Genomic DNA, 17,470 nt, shown 5'->3' with positions numbered 1-17,470 from the left:
CAAATTTTGTTCCGTGGAGCTGGGATGTGTGTATACAGCAGATAGAAGAGCCATGCGGCTATATTTAGCTTCAGGGCTGCACCTCAAAAACAGAGTGGTAGGCGAAGAAGCAAGAAGAAGAGGAGGGAGTGGGAGCTGAGCTCAGGATGTAAAGTGGAAAAAAGGATTAGCGGAGAGAAAAGAAGTATAGTAGTAAATTATACGCACAATACATAGGGTGAGCTTAGACATGTATAAAATGGGCATTTTCCAAGAGCTCATGCGTGGGAAAAGATACATGGTAAATGCCAGAGCAATACTGCCCGCAACCAAGAAAGGAGCATAAAAAGGGTAACAAAAATAAAATTAAAATAAAAATTAAAAAATAAAAAAAAAGCAAGAAAGAAAAGAAAGAAAGAAAAAGGGTAACAGAGAGCAAAGAGAGAAGGAATAAGACAGAAAGACAGAGTGGACCCTGTCACAGGGGAAGGAGGAGTCTACCCCCATAGCTCTAATTATTTCTATGGATTGAGTTCCCCGAGGCGAGATGGCTACACGGCACCTTATGAGAAGATGGGGGAAGCAACAGGATCCCCCTGGACTGAGGAGTCTCTAGTAGTTGGTTTTCATCTTCTGCTTCTTTTGAGCTTAGAACTTGGGGCTGCCTCCCACCCCCACATCCCAGAGCAGGGACAGCCTTTTCCTGGCAGTGATAAGAAGGCAGCTGCTCGGGAGATGTGGTTGCTGACGGGCGGGGAGGAGAATCGGGTCCCGTGTGCATAGATTCTCTCAAGGCAGCACGCTAGCCTTGCACGTTAGGATCGTGGGCTCCTGACTGAGTTGAAGGAGTCTGCAGGTCTGACCTCCACCTGTCACAGGGTTCCCCCCATCAACCTTCTGAACACACAGGGGAGTTGGGGGAAGCCTGGCTTAGGAGCTCTCAGTGCGGCTGCTGAGTTGCCGAGGGCCAGGCTCTGCTGCAGCGAGCATGTGTGTTGGTTTCCTGGTTCCCTCACCCCTGTGTTGAATGACTGTGGTCAGCCTGTGTCACTGTCCTGTTTCCTCACCTCTGCGATGGGTGAGTGTAGGTTCCACAGAAGGGCTCCTATAGTGTGCCTGGAGTGAGGTTCTATAGCGAGAGGGACAGCCCAGAGTGAGGAGGGCTGTACGAGGCCACAGTGCCGCTTTTCCCAGAAGCCCTTTCTTCTCTCTGCCAACCGAACGGAAAAATTGCTTTGCATAGATATACAGGTGGACCTGGGTGGATTTCCTGAGAATCCCAACTATGCAAATACTGTGAGTCAGCAGGTGGGAGGGACAGGGGCAAGCCAGCGCACACTCCTGCACGAGGCTGTGTGCTTTTCAACACCAGGAGGGACCAGGAGGGTTTGTGCTGTTCCAGGTTGCAGGTCCTCGCTTATCTGAGAAACAGTCAATGCTCGGATCACATCAAAACAAGTTTGAAATGAAAAGAAAAACAAACTCCACAACAAACAAACAGAGTAAAACCTGTACCTCCACCTAGAAAGAAGTCACCGCCAGCTGCTGCCTTGGACACAGCTTCGCCTCATGTTGGCCTTCCGCGGGCAATAAAGCACTGGTGTGGCTGCCTGATTTGAGTTTAGTACCTGCACAGGGTTTGAGTTGATCTTGCCTGGCTGGGTCCAGGTGAGGGTAGGAGAGAGAACACGGAGAGGGGAAGGTGTTAAAATGACCAGGGGCTTGGCTGGGAGAAGATGTGTGCTTTTAGGACAGACAGGACCTTTCTTCAGTTTACATTTGCCAACTCCTGTTGCAAGGGCAGACAGAAGACAGAAGGGGGCCTTTGTGAAGGGCAGTGTTTATCTTATGCTAAGGTCTGGGGTTTGCTTCCTGTTTGGCTTTCTGAGGACTCCTTGTCCTCAGGATTAATGAAGTCCATCCAAACATTTTCAAGGATACAGACTCTAGGAAGGGTGCTTGTGCCCAGACTCTGTTTACTTTAATAATACGTTCACAGTTCATGCCAACTGGGCTCGCACAAAGCAATTCACCTGCTGCTGCCTTGTGAACTTGCGCCTCTCAAGTGTGAACTTGCTGCTTTTGAATGCACGACTCATTCTTTCCAGGATGGACACGGGACAAAAATTCTATGTTTAAAAGGAAATACATTTATTTATTTATTTGTTTGTTTGTTTGTTAGTTAGTTAGTTAGTTAGTTTTGGGGTTTCTTTTGAGACAAGATTTCTCTGTTTAGCTTTGGCTGTCCTGAACTCGCTCTGTAGACCAGTCCGGTCTTGAACTCACAGTGACCCACCTGCCTCTGCCTCCCAAGTGCTGGAACTAAAGGCGTGCATGCGCCACCACTGCCCGGCTACTTATTCCCATCTTTACGGGGATATACTATGCCAATTTGCTGCATGCATGCAATGGGTAGTGTTCAAAACAGAGAAACAAGCATTTAACTCTCCTTACTGGTAACTCGTTTATTTATTTAGTGACTTGGGGGCATGTGTGTGTCAAGACACGGCCTGTGGAAGTGAGAGAATAAGTTGCACACAACGATTCTCTAGTTCTACTTTGTGGGTCTCAGGGCTCAAACTGAGGTCATCGGGCTTGGTTTCTGGTGCCTTTATTTGCTGAGCCATCTATTATTATTGGCCCTATATTATTAATGATTCTTATGTATGTACATTTCCTGTTTCTCTATACATCACGGGTTTTCTTTATATTTTGCATTATAATTTTTTTTATTAACTCGTTCATATTACATCTCAATTGTTATCCCATCCCGCGTATCCTCCCATTCCTCCCTCCCTCCCGCTTGCACCCTATTCCCCTCCCCTATGGCTGTGACTGAGGGGGACCTCCTCCCCCTGAATCATCATGGTTTTTCTTAAGCAATGATTGCACCAGTGTGCTAAAGAAAGACTGGAAGTGATTTCCCCCTCAGTGTCTGCTCGCCCTTTACTGGCCTCCTCTCTGTCTACCTCCCCCACTGCTCCTCCCGGTCCCCCTGGCAACCATGACTCCATCTCCTTCTTCTTTAAGTTTAACTTAAAGTTAAAGTTCCCACAATGAGCAAGAGCACACGACTTAGTAATTCAACTGCTCGGTATTTATTCTAAGACGATGACATCATTCTGCCAGAAACATGTTTGCCTTCTTGCATTTACTGCAGTACTATACACAGTTATGCAACCACCACCCCGGTGCCTTAGTGAGTAAACACATCGGGAAAATGTACTTTCACATGAGTATTACTCAATCAAAAAAATAATTGAGTCCTGTCCTTTGCAGCGCTATGGATGGAACTGGACGCCTTTATGTTAAGGGAAACATGTCTGACACACAACGGAGACATGTGTTTACACTGCACCCTTAGATACCTGACAGAAGCCAATTGGGGAGGAGGATTTTATTTTTGCCTCACAGTTTGTCACGGCCTCTGGCAAGTTATGGTGGCAGCGTTTGGTAGAGAGATGTTCCTCATAGCTCAGTAGGTCAGAATGAAAGGAGAAAGGCTGGAGCCAGTGTCTTGACTATAATAGATTATTCTCTGATCTACATATATACAGAGAGAGAGAGAGAGAGAGAGAGAGAGAGAGAGAGAGAGAGGGAGGGAGGGAGGGAGGAGGGAGAGACAGACAGGGGGAGGAAGAGAAGGAGAGAGAGAACAAAACAACCACAAAACAATGATTTTTAAAATTAATTTATTCATATTACATCTAAATTGTTAGCCCATCCCTTGTATCCTCCCATTCCTCCCTCCCTCCCGCTTCCCCCCTACTCCCCCCCTCCCCTATGTCTGTGACTGAGGGGGACCTACTCCCCTTATATATGCTCTTAGGGTATCAAGTCTCTTCTTGGTAATTTGCTATCCTTCCTCTGAGTGCCACCAGGCCTCCCCATCCAGGGGACGTGGTCAGAAATGGGGCACCAAAGTTCATGTGAAAGTCAGACCTCATTCTTCACTCAAAGGTGGAGAATGTTCTGTCCATCAGCTAGTCTGGGTAGGGGTTCGAAGTTTACTGCCTATATTCTCCTTGGCTGGTGCCGTAGTTTGAGGAGGGCCCCAGGACCCTGTCATAAAGTTCTTCTTGTAGGTTTCCAGGACCCTCTGGATCCTTCTATTTCCCCATTCTCCCATGCTTCTCTCACCTAAAGTCTCAATAGGATGTCCTCCCCTCTGACCCACTTTCCTGGTAAGTAAAGTTTTTCATGGGACATACCCCTTGGACTAGTGTCTTGATATAAGTGAGTATATACCATTTAACTCTTTTTGCTTCTGGGTGGACTCACTCATTATGATAATTTCTAGTTCAATCCATTTGCCCACAAATTTCGGGAATTCCTTGTTTTTAATAGCTGAGTAGTATTCTATAGTGTAAATGTACAACCACTTTGGAAATCTGTCTGGTGCTTTCTCAGAAAACTGGGAATAGGGCTCCCTCAAGACCCAGCTATTCCATTCCTTGGAATATACCCAGAAAATGCTCTACCACACAACAGGGACATATGCTCAACCATGTTCATAGCTGCCTCATTCATAATAGCCAGAACATGGAAACAGCCTAAGTGTCCCTCAGTAGAAGAATGGATTAAAAAAAAACAATGACCATTAAGTAATTGATTCTAGGTCACTCGTCATCCACGCTATGATGTTTTGAGTCTGAAAAGAAGATTCCAGCAATGGTTACACCAGGACACCAGATTTGGGTTGGGCCATAGCAGACAGACAGACAGGTGGGGTGTGCCACCCTACCCCCAAGTCCTCTACCGGCTCAGAGATTTTTGGGTTTTCTAGACTGGAATTCTTGGGCTGCATTGCTGACACCTTATTGGCATCAGGCGAGTTTCTGGGAGGAGCCCCAGAGACAGCAGTCACCTTAGACCGCTTCAGGGAATGACGTTATTGAGCATCAGCCTCGGGGCCAGCAGTCTTTGGGGACAGCTCTATGGATAGACATCATCAGGAGGCAGCACCGTGCTTACTTACCAGAACCCTCGGCTGGAAGAAATGCGCCCAGGAGGGAGGAAGCCACCTGCAAATGACAGATGGCACCAGTTCAGCCTGGTTCTTGTTCAGGAGCATGTGGGAGTCACAAGTTACATGGTCAAAAACATCAGGGAACCAATCAGCCATCGCCCAGGAAGCAAGAAAGCACCCGTGAGGAACCTAGCCCTGGCCATGACGAGTAGATTTAAAATATTAAGCGTACAGCACCAATTGGAATAAAGGGAAGAGTCTGCAGGGCAAGGTCGAAAGGCATAAATGAAGGTTCCGGTGAAGGAGCATAGCAGGTTAAAATCTTGGGATGTCTGCAAAGGAAGTCGATACAGTGGAGAGGCTGGGAGAAGGCTGGGCTCTCTATATTTAGCTCTGGCCTGTCTGTCTTTGCTCACCCATCCAGCGTTTGCTGTTATGGTGTCCTAAGCTGATTTCCTGCCCCGGGAACATCCCTTGTGTCAACGTGCCCTTTCCCTCCCCGCTTGCAGCTTCAGGTCCCACTCACAGAAGATGCCATGGCAGAGCAGACAGAGGGGCGAGGGTGGTGGCAGTGGCTAGAGGCTGCCCTGGCCCCTTTCTTTACCTCCCTCCGCCCCCATCTGCCTTTTGTTTGTTAGTTGGTATTTGGAGATAGGATCTGGTTATGTAACCTAGGCTGGCCTGGGATTCACTATGTAGCCCAAGCTAGCTTCAAAGGCTTCCTCTGAGTGCCTCGCAGTTAACAAAGGGTGGCTAGGAAACGTGTAGCAGGGGAATGAAGCGTTGAGGCTTCCTTGGGCTTTCCGGCTTGTCAGTGGTATGGCGCTGGGTGGGTGTGGTAACACGCCCAAATCTGGGTTTTCTCACCTGTGCAGTAGGGTTATCCAATTTTTAATTTAATTTTTAAAAGCTTTTTTTTTTCTGAGACGGGAGTTCTCTGTGTAACAACCCTGGCTTTCCTAGACTCGCTTTGTAGACCAGGCTGGCCTCGAACTCACGGAGATCCTCCTTCCTCTGCCTCCCTGAGTGCTGGAATTAGAGAAGGCCAGCACACTGGCTGGAGGTTATCTAACTGTTGTCCAGCCTGCTTCGAAGGGCTGTGGCCAGGGTCTCCCACATGTCACCATTAGCCTTGGATCTCTCATCCATTTCCCCATCCAGTGCCCTGCAGTTCCTTGGGGAAGCTCTACTCTTCAGAGGCCGTTGTCTTTTCAGATCACCCCTGGCTAGCGGCCCATCCTCTGCTCCTGTGTCAACTTCTCTCCAAGTTGACACAAAACAAACCTTCACCTTGAGTATGTCAGCAGGTCGGATGTCAGTGACTCTGAGGAGGAAGAAGAACTTCACATCGCAGCCCTGCAAGGCCCTAACATTAAAGCCTGGACTCTGAGTGCGAGTGCCCCGCCCATCCCCGCCAGCAGATCTGTCAGCTCTGATATCTCTTCCTGCTGTCCCTCTGCCTTCCTGGCCCTCTTCTTGCCTCTCAGTATCACGAGACATTTCATGGGCCAATCCAGCTCTCGTGCTCCCAGGGAATGCTGGGAGTTCCTCGACTCTGACTTCCATCAGTGACTCCAAAGCTTCCTGAACTCAGTTGACGACTCTATGGACCACACGCCATGTATTTATTTATTTAAACAGAATCTCACTATGTAGACCAGGCTGGCCTCGAACTCACAGAGATCCATCCAATTCTGCCTCCCAAGTGCTGGCATTAAAGGTGTGAACCACCACACCTAGCCATGGTCGGTTTTTTTGTTTTTGTTTTTGTTTTTGTTTTTTGTTTTTTGTTTTTTGCCATGTTCAGTTTTAAACAAGAGAAAGTTGTAGGGGTGTGTGTGTGTGTGTGTGTGTGTGTGTGTGTGTGTGTGTGTGTATGTGTGTGTGTGTGTGTAAGGATATGCCAATGTCTGACCTGGGAGTTGGGTTTTGATCTATGGGCCAAGCCTGAGGAAAGATGGCTGGCCGTTCACAAATCAGACATCAGAGTTCTCAACTGAGAGGGACCCAAGTGAGTGTCCCAGTGTCAGGTAAGAACATGGCTGCTGTTATGTCATCAGGAGGATCCTGTCATAAGGGAAGGCTTCTAACTGCCTGCCAAGGGTCTATTTAAATCCTCACCTACCTTGGAAACAGGAGATACCTACAGGAGGCACCGGGTTTAGGGAATCACTCTCTGAGAGCTCTGTGGATCTTGCTGTTATCTTTTTTATCACCTTACCTAACATCGGAAGAAAAGCAGAGAATGGCAAGCCTCTGTCCTTCTAACCTAGTCCCAATCCAAAGCCTTTTGGAGTCTTGATCACTGGCCCTGGCTATCAAGAGAAAGGAAAGGTGTTTTGGGTGTGATGTGGGTACCAACAACGTAGATTTCTAGCTGGGCCCTCATTGCCTAATTATATCGATGCAAAGTGGATTTGAAAGCTCCAAAAACTAGAAAATGGGCTAAAAGGATGGATGGATTTAATTAATCATTATCACTCAGGTGGGATGGATCCCAGCCTTGATGCGAGACTGCAAGAAGGGACCCAGGGAGCCCCTGGCATGCCGTCAGGTGTGAAGGGAAGAAATAAGGCCAGCTATTATGGCTCCACCATAACTAATCAAAATGAAAAAGTGTGAGGCGTGCAGCTCGATCTATTGGCTCTGCAGCCAGAGGCCTCATATAAATGCTAACAAGGCAAGGACAGAGGCCCATCGCTGGCTGGGCCGGCAGAGAGCTGGGTGGCGGCTCTGCCTCCTCCTTGGACACCACCGCAGTCCCACTTTAATTTGCAGACATCTTTAGCTCTTGGTGTCAGCACCTGCGGGACGGAGGGGAAGCAGCTGCTGCCTAATGGATGCAATAGATTAAAGCCGGAGCCCACATGGATCCCTCCCAGTCCTGTTGTCTGGTTTGTGTCCTATTTATTTCGTTTATTCCTCACTCCTGTGGGTTTTGGTGCGAGAAGTTTTACATCGGGGTGACAAGGGAAATCTCCATTAAATGCAGTGTACACTGAAATGCAGAGGTTAGTGCTGTAGGGAAGGGCCTCGGAACTGGACGGGGCAGGTCCCTAGCTGAATTATCGTAAGCAAATAGATCTGACTTTTCAGTTTTGTTTTGTTTGGTTTTCGTCTATAAAGTGAGGTTAACAATAGTGTCTGTGGCTATATGTAAGGATTCCCTGAGACACCCGTAGGAGGGTTAAGTTCAAAGGGAGGCACACAGACGGTACTAAATCATTGCCATCACCATGGCCATCATCACCACCATCATCATCATCACCATCATCAGTTCCTGGCTGCTTCTTCATAAACCCATGCTCTGTGCATTCCCACCAGGACTAACTCAACAGGGGATTCAGACTCCCGGTCTCCTCACCGTCACATGCTTCGCTTTCTTCGCCTCAAAAACAAAGCATCCTTTGAAAAGGGAAATGCCTTCACTTCCCATGGGAAGTCATTTCTCCAAGCCACGAGGAAACACAGTCTAATGACTAGAATGTGACAGTAGCTATCAAGGATGAAATGTTCCATAAACAGTGCTGCCTCCTAAAATGACTCAATCCCAGCTCTGTGTGGGTTCTCTGTTGTTAAGGCATTCCTTCCCAGCAGCCCTCCCCACTTCTTTCCCTCAACCGCCCAACCTTCCCAGATTATTAGATCCCAGCTATCACCCCCAAAGTCCCTAGTGAGTGCTCAGGTGTCCTGGGGCTCAGGATAAAGTGCAGAGTTGAGTGGCCTTGGGGAGGGAGCCGGGGTCCTGATGCAAGCACAAGGCGGTTTGCCAACAGCCAGGGCAACGGGCCATGCCTCATGAATTTTCAAGGAGACACCATTTCATCTCGGAGCATCTGTAGCATCCTACCAGCAGATTGTCCTCGGGTTTTGCCTGATAAGGGACGCAGGACCCACCACCCACAGCTTCTCTGCCATAGCTGGGTAGTATAGAACAGATATCAGCATGGGTACAGTTGGAGCAGCACAAGCTGCCAGCACCCCTCATGTTGCTGCCAGAGCCCGGCTCAACTACACACACACACACACACATACACACACACGCTTACACACACACACTCACACACCACACACATACACTCACACATAGGCTCACACACACACACACACTTACACACACACACACTCACACACCACACACATACACTCACACACACTCTCACACACACACACGCTCACACACACATTCACATACCACACACACACACACTCACACACCATACACACACATGCTCACACACCACACACACACATGCTCACACACCACACACACACACACACTAACACATACACACTAACACACACTAACACATGCACACATGTGTGTACACACACAGACTAACACACCACACACACATACACACACATAGGCACAAGTGTGTGCACACACATGCACACACACGTGTAGCCACAAAGCTCTCTGTGGCAGGACCCCTTTCTCATCCTTTGTTCTCCAGTGGGCCACCTCATCAAGGCCTTTGGGGTTCATGTGGGCTTTTGCAGGAGAAAGCGAGACTTCTGTAGTCAGTTCAATGTACCTCACAGATGCAAGACAAATAAAGTCGATATTTTTGCAAAGTGGCTCATTTTTCCACTATTCAACCTTTCTGCCTCCTCCGTAAATGGGATCTCCAGCTATGAAGAGAGCCCGACTAAATACTTTCATTTTAAGAATGAAATTAAGGCCCAGAGATTGTAAATTACTTCCTGGAAGTCACACGAACACTCGACAACAGAGCAAAGCTTCAGCCTAGCCTGGGACTCACAGACTGGAAGAGCTTCCCTTCACATCTCCCCGAACAGTGTCAAAGGGCCCCCTGGTACATGCTCTTAAAAAGCAATATTGTCCTTGACTTTGCTCCATCTTCCAACCTAGAGTGCCCCACCCTTGCTCAGCCCAAAACATCTTTTGTGCCACTCCTGAAACTCAAAAAGACACACACACACACACACACACACACACACACACACACACACACACACACATGCCTAAGCCAGCCTCAGTGTGCTATGAGGCCAAGGATGACCTTGAACTTCTGGCCCCCATGTCTCTCCCTCCCGAATGCTATGACTACAGGCACACATCGCCACATTCAGTCTATGCAGTGCTGAGGTTCGGATCCAGCGTCTTATCCACTTTAGGCAAGCGCTCTGCCAACTGAGCTATGTCTCTTTTAAGGCTTTGAGATGTTTTCTCGATCATTTGCGTTTCTGGCTCCTCTCCTAGGCGACTGTCTAGCACATTGGCTCGCTTTCTTGGGATAGTTCCTGCACTCTGCAGTTTGCCGCAGTCTCTGCCACTCCCTGCTGCCTTCCAGCCAGCCAGCCCGCCTTGCCCCTCTATCGGCTGAACTACTGGATGCATTGGAACAAGCTCCTGAGCTGAAAATGCATCCAACAGATCCACAGACATCGCTGCTGTAGCGTAGATGTCGGCTGGGACACCCCTGCTCCCCAGCTGGGGCTGAAATATCCCAAATCCTTTGCTCTATGGTCTGGGACGCCCAAGGAGCAGGGTGAATACTGAAGGATTTCTGTTCTCAGGGGTTGGTTCCTTTGCCTTCAGCACTTATGGTTTTGACCCCATGACAACTTAAAAGGATCCGAATTCCTCCTTGATCTCATCTCTTACCCCAGGCAGTTTGAGTCAAAGTGAAATTTCGGGATGTGTGTGTGTGTGGGGGGGGGTTGTTTCGGAGTAAAGATTTTTCCCAACACCTTTTCCAGCAGCTAGAGCAGAAGAGCTTGCTCCTGTGGGGGACCTTCTCCAGTCTCCCTCCACTGAGTGCTGGCGTTCATCGCCTCCTCTCCTCTCAGTGGCGCCATTCAGACGCCTTCGCAAAGTCGCTTAGCCTTCCTCCAGACACGCTACGGTGAGACTGCAAGATGGAAGAACCACCGCCTCCCATGGTCGGTGGTTACTCCTTACGCTTCTGAGATCCTTTGTTGTTGGGTTTGGCTTTAAAGGGGAACACTCCAAGGGCCTGACTTGCTGCGTTCGCCGGGTTCCCGGCTTTGGACGTGTAAAGTCTAAACGGTGGTCCAGTCCTGAATATCGGAAAGCCTAGTGGTTTATCCACTTACGTGTCCGCCCCCTCCGTGGAATTTAAAGTCACGGGTAGTATTTCTCTGATCTTCAGACTTTTGGTTCCTTACAGGAACAAAGAACAGATATCAGGGACTAGGTTTTCAGTCAAGAATTGATGGGGGAAAAGGGGGAACGAAAGGTAAGTGACCTGTCATGGTTGTATCTGTTGCCCATGGCACCGGCTAACCCTGAAAGCTGGGCATGGTCTTCTCACCAAATCAGAAGCCCTTTGCTTGCCTGACTTGAGCCTGTTTGTCGCCTTACCCCTAGAGAGGCACTTTTTCTCATTCCCACAAAGGAGCCAGGAGAGCTCAACAAAGGGAAGGGGTTGATTGCATATGTTGAGGTTGCCAACATGACCTCGATTTATTTTCAACTCCAGAGAATTCCCACAAATCCCCATATGGACTTCAAGGGTTAGGCTGAAGACCCCTCCCCAAGGAACAAGAGCTACCCAAAGCGACCTCAAACTCTGAACAAAGCTACCCTGAGAGACTGAAGGAGTGAAGTCTGGGTGCATGTGACTGCGCCCCAAGAGGTGGAAAACTCACCCCTCTCTGCTGCTGCGGGTCTCCTTCAAAGGAGGAGTGCTCAACTGTCAGCCTCTCAGCCTCCAGGTCCCTGTGCGAGCGAGGCAGCCAGCCTGTCACCTCCCATTACCCCAGCTCTGCTTGGGAAGAGCATCTGGCGCATTTGCCTGCAGGCCCAGGGGGTGAATTTAGGTTGGATTTCAAGGCTGAGCTAAGCAACTGTTCCGCTGAGGTCTGAGAACTCGGGTGCTTGCAGAGGCTGTGGGCGCTGGGAGCAAGGAGCACACAGCTGCAGAGGGATCAGCCACTGGGTCCAAGCAGGTGGCACCAGGGCCCTAGCTGCTTTTCGTTGCTAAAATCTGGGATAGCCGCCAAGGGCCCACTGTGGTTCAACACCAACCTCCAGCAGACTGATGAGGCCCAGCAGAGAGCAGGTCCTTTGGTGGCCTCTTACTGTGCAGCCAGCCAAGGCTGGCATTACAGGTTTATGCTGCCAAGTCAGGTTTATCCGATGCTGGGGATCGAACCCAGAACTTCCTACATGCTAGGCAAGCACTTGTCATACCCTCAGCCCCAAGCCTTTCTCTTCTCACCAAGCTAGGGCAGCATTGGTCTTCTTAAAGGGCAGATCACCACAAGAAAGGGTACCTGTTTTTCACAGTGGTTAAAAGATCAGGACTGGGGCTCTGAGGCTCTGGATTGCAGTGCTGGCTTCATCACGTACCAGCTGTGTCACATACCAGTTGCCTTAGGCTGTCTGGAGGAAGTTTTTTGCAAAGGAAGCAAGAAGTGTGTTCAAAACCCTGACTTAGCCCAGGGCCCCACAGACACACAGGGGTGGGGGGTGGAGTGAGGGTGGTGACTGTGATTAGCCTAACCCAGTGACATCCATTTAGAATCATTTCTTTCCTACCTTCTTTCTTTTGTTGTTTTTCTTCTTTCTTTGTTTTTCTGAGACAGGGTTTCTCTGTGTAGCTTTGTTTGTCCTGGAACTTGCATTGTAGACAGATCAGGCTGGCCTCGAACTCAGAGCTCCCCCTGCCTCTGCCTCCTGAGTGCTAGAATTAAAGGCGTGTGCCACCACGCCCAGCTTACAATCATTTCTCCCCCCCTAAAGCCTCAGCTACTTCAGGTATGATCCCTGAACCAGAAGCCAGCAACAGAATTTTGAACTTTCCTCCAAGCCAGAAGCAGAATCCACATGGCAACAAGATCCAAGTGGTCGGTCTTCACACTGCAGCCCAAGAAACTCTGGCCTAGAACATTCCAGGGCCTTCTGCTCATTGCAGCCAACAATCTTTTTGGCTTCCTGGAGTCGCCGGGAGCACCTTAGCTCATGCACTCACACACCCCAGCCCTCCCTTTAGTGCTGGTGCCATTCGCCCCCAAGGCTTGCCTTGGGGACACCTAGCACCACCCCACTGTGCTATCTCCTTTCTCATCCTGGGGACAGAAAATGGTTAACTGGGATAGGTGAATGGAAGCAAAGAAAAAAAAAGCCAGGACATCGGTGACCTACGATGTGGACTGTCAACACTCAGCAGTCCTTCGGGTCCTTTTCATCCTGGGGGGATTTATGGGAGACAGCAGGCTGAGGCGCGATGACTTCACTCGAGTGGCTTCTACCTTGTGTGTGTGGGGGTTCAGCCTTGGGCACCCTTCATGTCTTCCTTCAGGGAAGTGTTGCAGGAGATGAGTGTGCCAGGAAAAAGGTCCCTGCTCCTCAGGCCATGTTCTCTCAGGGCCCTTTGTCCAGCTGTCACTCTCTGGGTGGAGCTAGGTGTGGTAGGGTGGTTCTCTGTAAACAACCAAGTCCCCTGTCCAAACCGGCGGTTGTTGACCCGGTTGCATCAAAGCTGGTGGCTTAGAGTTCTTGGCTTAGTTCCACGGTACATGCATGTCTGCACCCTAAGGCAGCCTCAACTTCATGCCTATGGGATAGGAAAGGGCAGGACTGTTCCAATGGCAGTCCTGACAGAAGCATGCCCTGAGAGTTTCAGGCTCTCCGTTCCCAGCTGCCCTGTTACCACTCCTGGGCATTGCTCCTGATTGAACATACTCCCTAACATGCCGTGGCCAATGACTCCGATCCGGACCATTCCCAGGGAATAGACTATCAGAAGACACAATTACAACACATTTGGTAAGAGGGTAATTGGCTTGGTCTTCCATTCTGGAACGAGGCTGCTCTTAACGCTGTGAAACAGTGTCCCAAAGAGCTGCGTGGAGCAGGCTGTTTTTAGAGCCGGCGAAAGGGTCAGTTTAGTTTACCATTCTTGTAGGACTTGGCGAAGACAGAGCACCAGAAAAATCACCTGCTAATATTGGGCTACATTTTTGTAAGGATTAAACGGAAGGAACTTAATTATCATGCTGATTAAAACTGGCCTTTGGGGGGAAATTTGGCTCTCTCCTGATTTCTCTGAAGGGTAGCTAATAATTTGGTTGCTATTTCCAAAACAATGGCTTTCAATAATTTTCACTTAACAGGATTTAAAACAATGATTTAAAAAAAAAAACCTAAGTATTGCTTATGCCTAAGAGCCTCTGGCTATGGCAACAGACTAGATAACTAATTTTCTCAAATTAATATACAGACAACCTCCAATGACCACAGGGAATTGATTCCAGAAACTCTCAGACGCCAGTTATCTGTAGTTGCCAATACTCTTATATAAAATGTTGTCCTATTTCCATGTAACCTATGCACAAGCTTCCTCTGTACTTTGAGTCACGTTGAGGTTGTTTATACTACCCTCATACAATGTAAATGCTACAAAAGTCATGGTTGTGTTGTGTGTTTAGTGGAGGGGGAGGGGGAGGGGGAGGGGGAGGGGGAGGGAAGGCTGCCGGGTCAGCACACACACAGGCAACACCCACCACACCTGGCAGCACAGAGCTTTCCGAATTAGTTTTGATCTGGGGCTGGTTAGGCCAATGGACGTAGAGATGTTGGATGTGGAAAGGCTGGTTTGGATTGTGCTTTTCTCAAAGCCTTGGTTTTTTAGAACTGTTACAGGCAGATTTGTTGCGTAGCAGGGGATGATCTTGAAGTGCTGATCCTGCTGCCTCTACTGGCCGGAGGATGGGGTTATAGGTATGTGCCATTACACCTGGCTGGAAATATAATAGTAAATGTAAGCGAGAGCAAGATGTTTAGGACATTTATTAAAGCCTTGGAGTTTGAAAAGCTTTTGTTTAATTAAAGATGTGCATATTTTTATTTCATGTGTATGAACGGTTTGCCTAGGAGTATGCAAGTGTACCATGTGCATTAAGCCCCCAACCCTGAAGGTTAGAAGATGGAGTCGGAGCCCCTGGAACTGGGATTAAGGTGACTGTGAGCTCCGCGTGGGTACTGAAAACTGAAAATGGGCCCTCTGCAAGAGCAGCAAGTGCTCTTAGCTGCTCAGCTATTTCTTCAGCTCCAAAAGTTGTTTGATTTAAAAAAGCAAATCCAAATACCACTGCTCAGTTCTTCCTAGTGGAATGAACAAACCATTTAACCACTCCCTGGATCATTCCTGACATGTACAAAACAAATGGGGTCCTATAAAATGATAGGTGTACCCCAATTTCCAAGACAGTGACGCAAAATAAACCTTTTTCTCCCATAGGTTGATCACATTGGTTGGTGTATGTTAAAATAATGGGAAACTGACTGATGCAATGTCCCTGCGGTCACTTATTTTTCCATGAAAATTTACTCATTTTTTTTCTTTACAAGTATCTATTGGCTAGCCTCCAGGTGTGGGGGATACTCTACTGAGCAAGAGATACTGAGCCTTTACCCTCATAGTGCTTAGTCTGACGAGGAAAAGTAACATTGTCTGAGTCCATTTACTTGTTGCTAGTCTTCTCAGTGGACAGGACAGCAGCTGAGGTGTGACACTACGGAAACTGAAGCAACCAAAGGACATCATCAGGACATGGCATAGCCTCTTCCTTGAGGTTCAGCGACATCGAGCCTTCAGAGTAGCCTGTGGGAGCCATGGGCCTGAGAGACTGCCGTACTTTACCAATGAAGATGAAGTCACTCGCCGTGTGACTCGCCTTGGCTATCCCAGCTCCTACTCGGATGCCATTGCAGCTTGTACAAATGAACAGTTCCAGGTGGGGAGCGGGGGCAAGGCGAGCGCCTGCCCTGGAGGTGTGGGAGATGCTGTCCCTGACCTCAGGATGATGACAACACCGCGGGGACCAGTTTCCTTCTGCAAGACTCTGTGCTGTTTGGTTAGACGCTGTTTTCCAGCTGAAGAATCAGCTTGTGGAAGAACTCCGCAGTACTCATCAGAGGGTTGCGCGCCTGGGAGATTGTTTTCAAGAGGAATTTGAAGAGCTCCTGGCAGGAAGCTGCCATGAAAATTTACAAATTGGAAACTGCCTCCTGGTGTTGAGTGCCCGATGCTGGCATTTCACTGGTTCCTTGGGAAGAAACTTTACAGTGATCACCAGGAAACCCGCACTGTACCAATGACTGGCCTTTCCAAATGGAAGTGCTTAAATAGCAGAGTATTTGAGGACGAGCCAGGCAAACAGTATCTGCTGTATTCTTTTAAAATCTTTGTTATTATTATTATTATTATTATTATTATTATTATTATTATTATTATTATTATTATTATTATTGTAGTAGTAGTAGTAGTAGTAGTAGTAGTAGTAGTAATAGTAGGGTGTGTGTGTGTGTGTGTGTGTGTGTGTGTGTGTGTGTGTGTGTGCACGCGGAGGTCATAGAACGAGTCAGTACAATAGTACTTTTCTTGTTGCAGTCAACAAAGCTGAAAGTAGTTGTCGATCTGAAGAGCACTTTGACATCAGACATGGAGATGCAGACTTTGGGGTTTGCTCTGGTGGTTTTAGGTCTTGCTTTGGTCCAGTATTTTCTCACTCTGCTCCCTTTTGGAATGGTGATGTATGTTCTGTGCCACTGTACGTTGGGAGTGCATGATGCGCTCTTTTGATTTTGATCTTACGCGGGCTTAAGGGCATTGCCTCGAGCCTCTGAGGAGACTTTGGACTTTTAGACAGTGTTGAGACTGTAACAGACTAAGGGGACTTTTGAAGTTGGACCGAGTACATTTTTGCATTATGCTTTGGCCACAGACCAATGGAAGCCAAGGTGCGGGGTGTGGTGGTTTGATTAAGAATGGCCCTCAGGGACTCAGAGATTTGAGTGCTTGGTCATCAGGGAGGGGCACTATTAGGAGATGCGGCCTTGTTGTGGGGAGCTTTGAGGTTTCAAAAGGCCGCACTAGGCCTGAGACTGACACCTCATTCTCTCTCTCTCTCTCTCTCTCCCCTCCCCCCCTCTCTCTTCCCTCCTCCCCCTCTCTCCCTCCCTCCCTCCCTCTCTCTCTCTCCCTCTGCCCCCCACCCCGCCCATCCTTCTCCCTCCCTCCCTCTCTCCCTGACCTTATGGATCAGTAGCTCTCAGCTATGGCCTCAGCACCGGCCTGCCTGCCGATATGTTCCCACCATGATGATAATGGACTGACCCTCTGAAACCATAAGCCAGCCGCTAATTAAATGCTTTCTTTTAGAAGAGTTGCCGTGGTCATGGCGTCTCTTCACAGCACTAGAATGCCGACTAAGACACTCCTTTTACCCTATGGGTTGAGGTCTTCAGGCCTGTAGGGAAAACACATTACACACTGGGTCCTCTTGCGAGCACTCAAACTTTCAGTAAGCCTCAGTATTTTCAGAAGGAAAGTGGGATAGTAATTGTAAACTTTCTAAAAGGATAAAATAGGGTAACACTCTTGAATGGATATGCTTTTCCTGAGCAAGCCAACAGCACAAGCTAGCTGGTAACACTGTCAACACTCTGCTGGACACTACTGTGGTTTGAACAATGTCTGTCTGATGACAGTTTGTGTTGAAATTGCATCTCCATTGTGACATGCT

This window comes from Acomys minous (assembly GCF_964271855.1).
Source record: "Acomys minous genome assembly, chromosome: 15".
In the NCBI taxonomy this organism is placed as follows: domain Eukaryota; kingdom Metazoa; phylum Chordata; class Mammalia; order Rodentia; family Muridae; genus Acomys; species Acomys minous.
Note: the sequence above shows the minus strand (reverse complement) of the source record.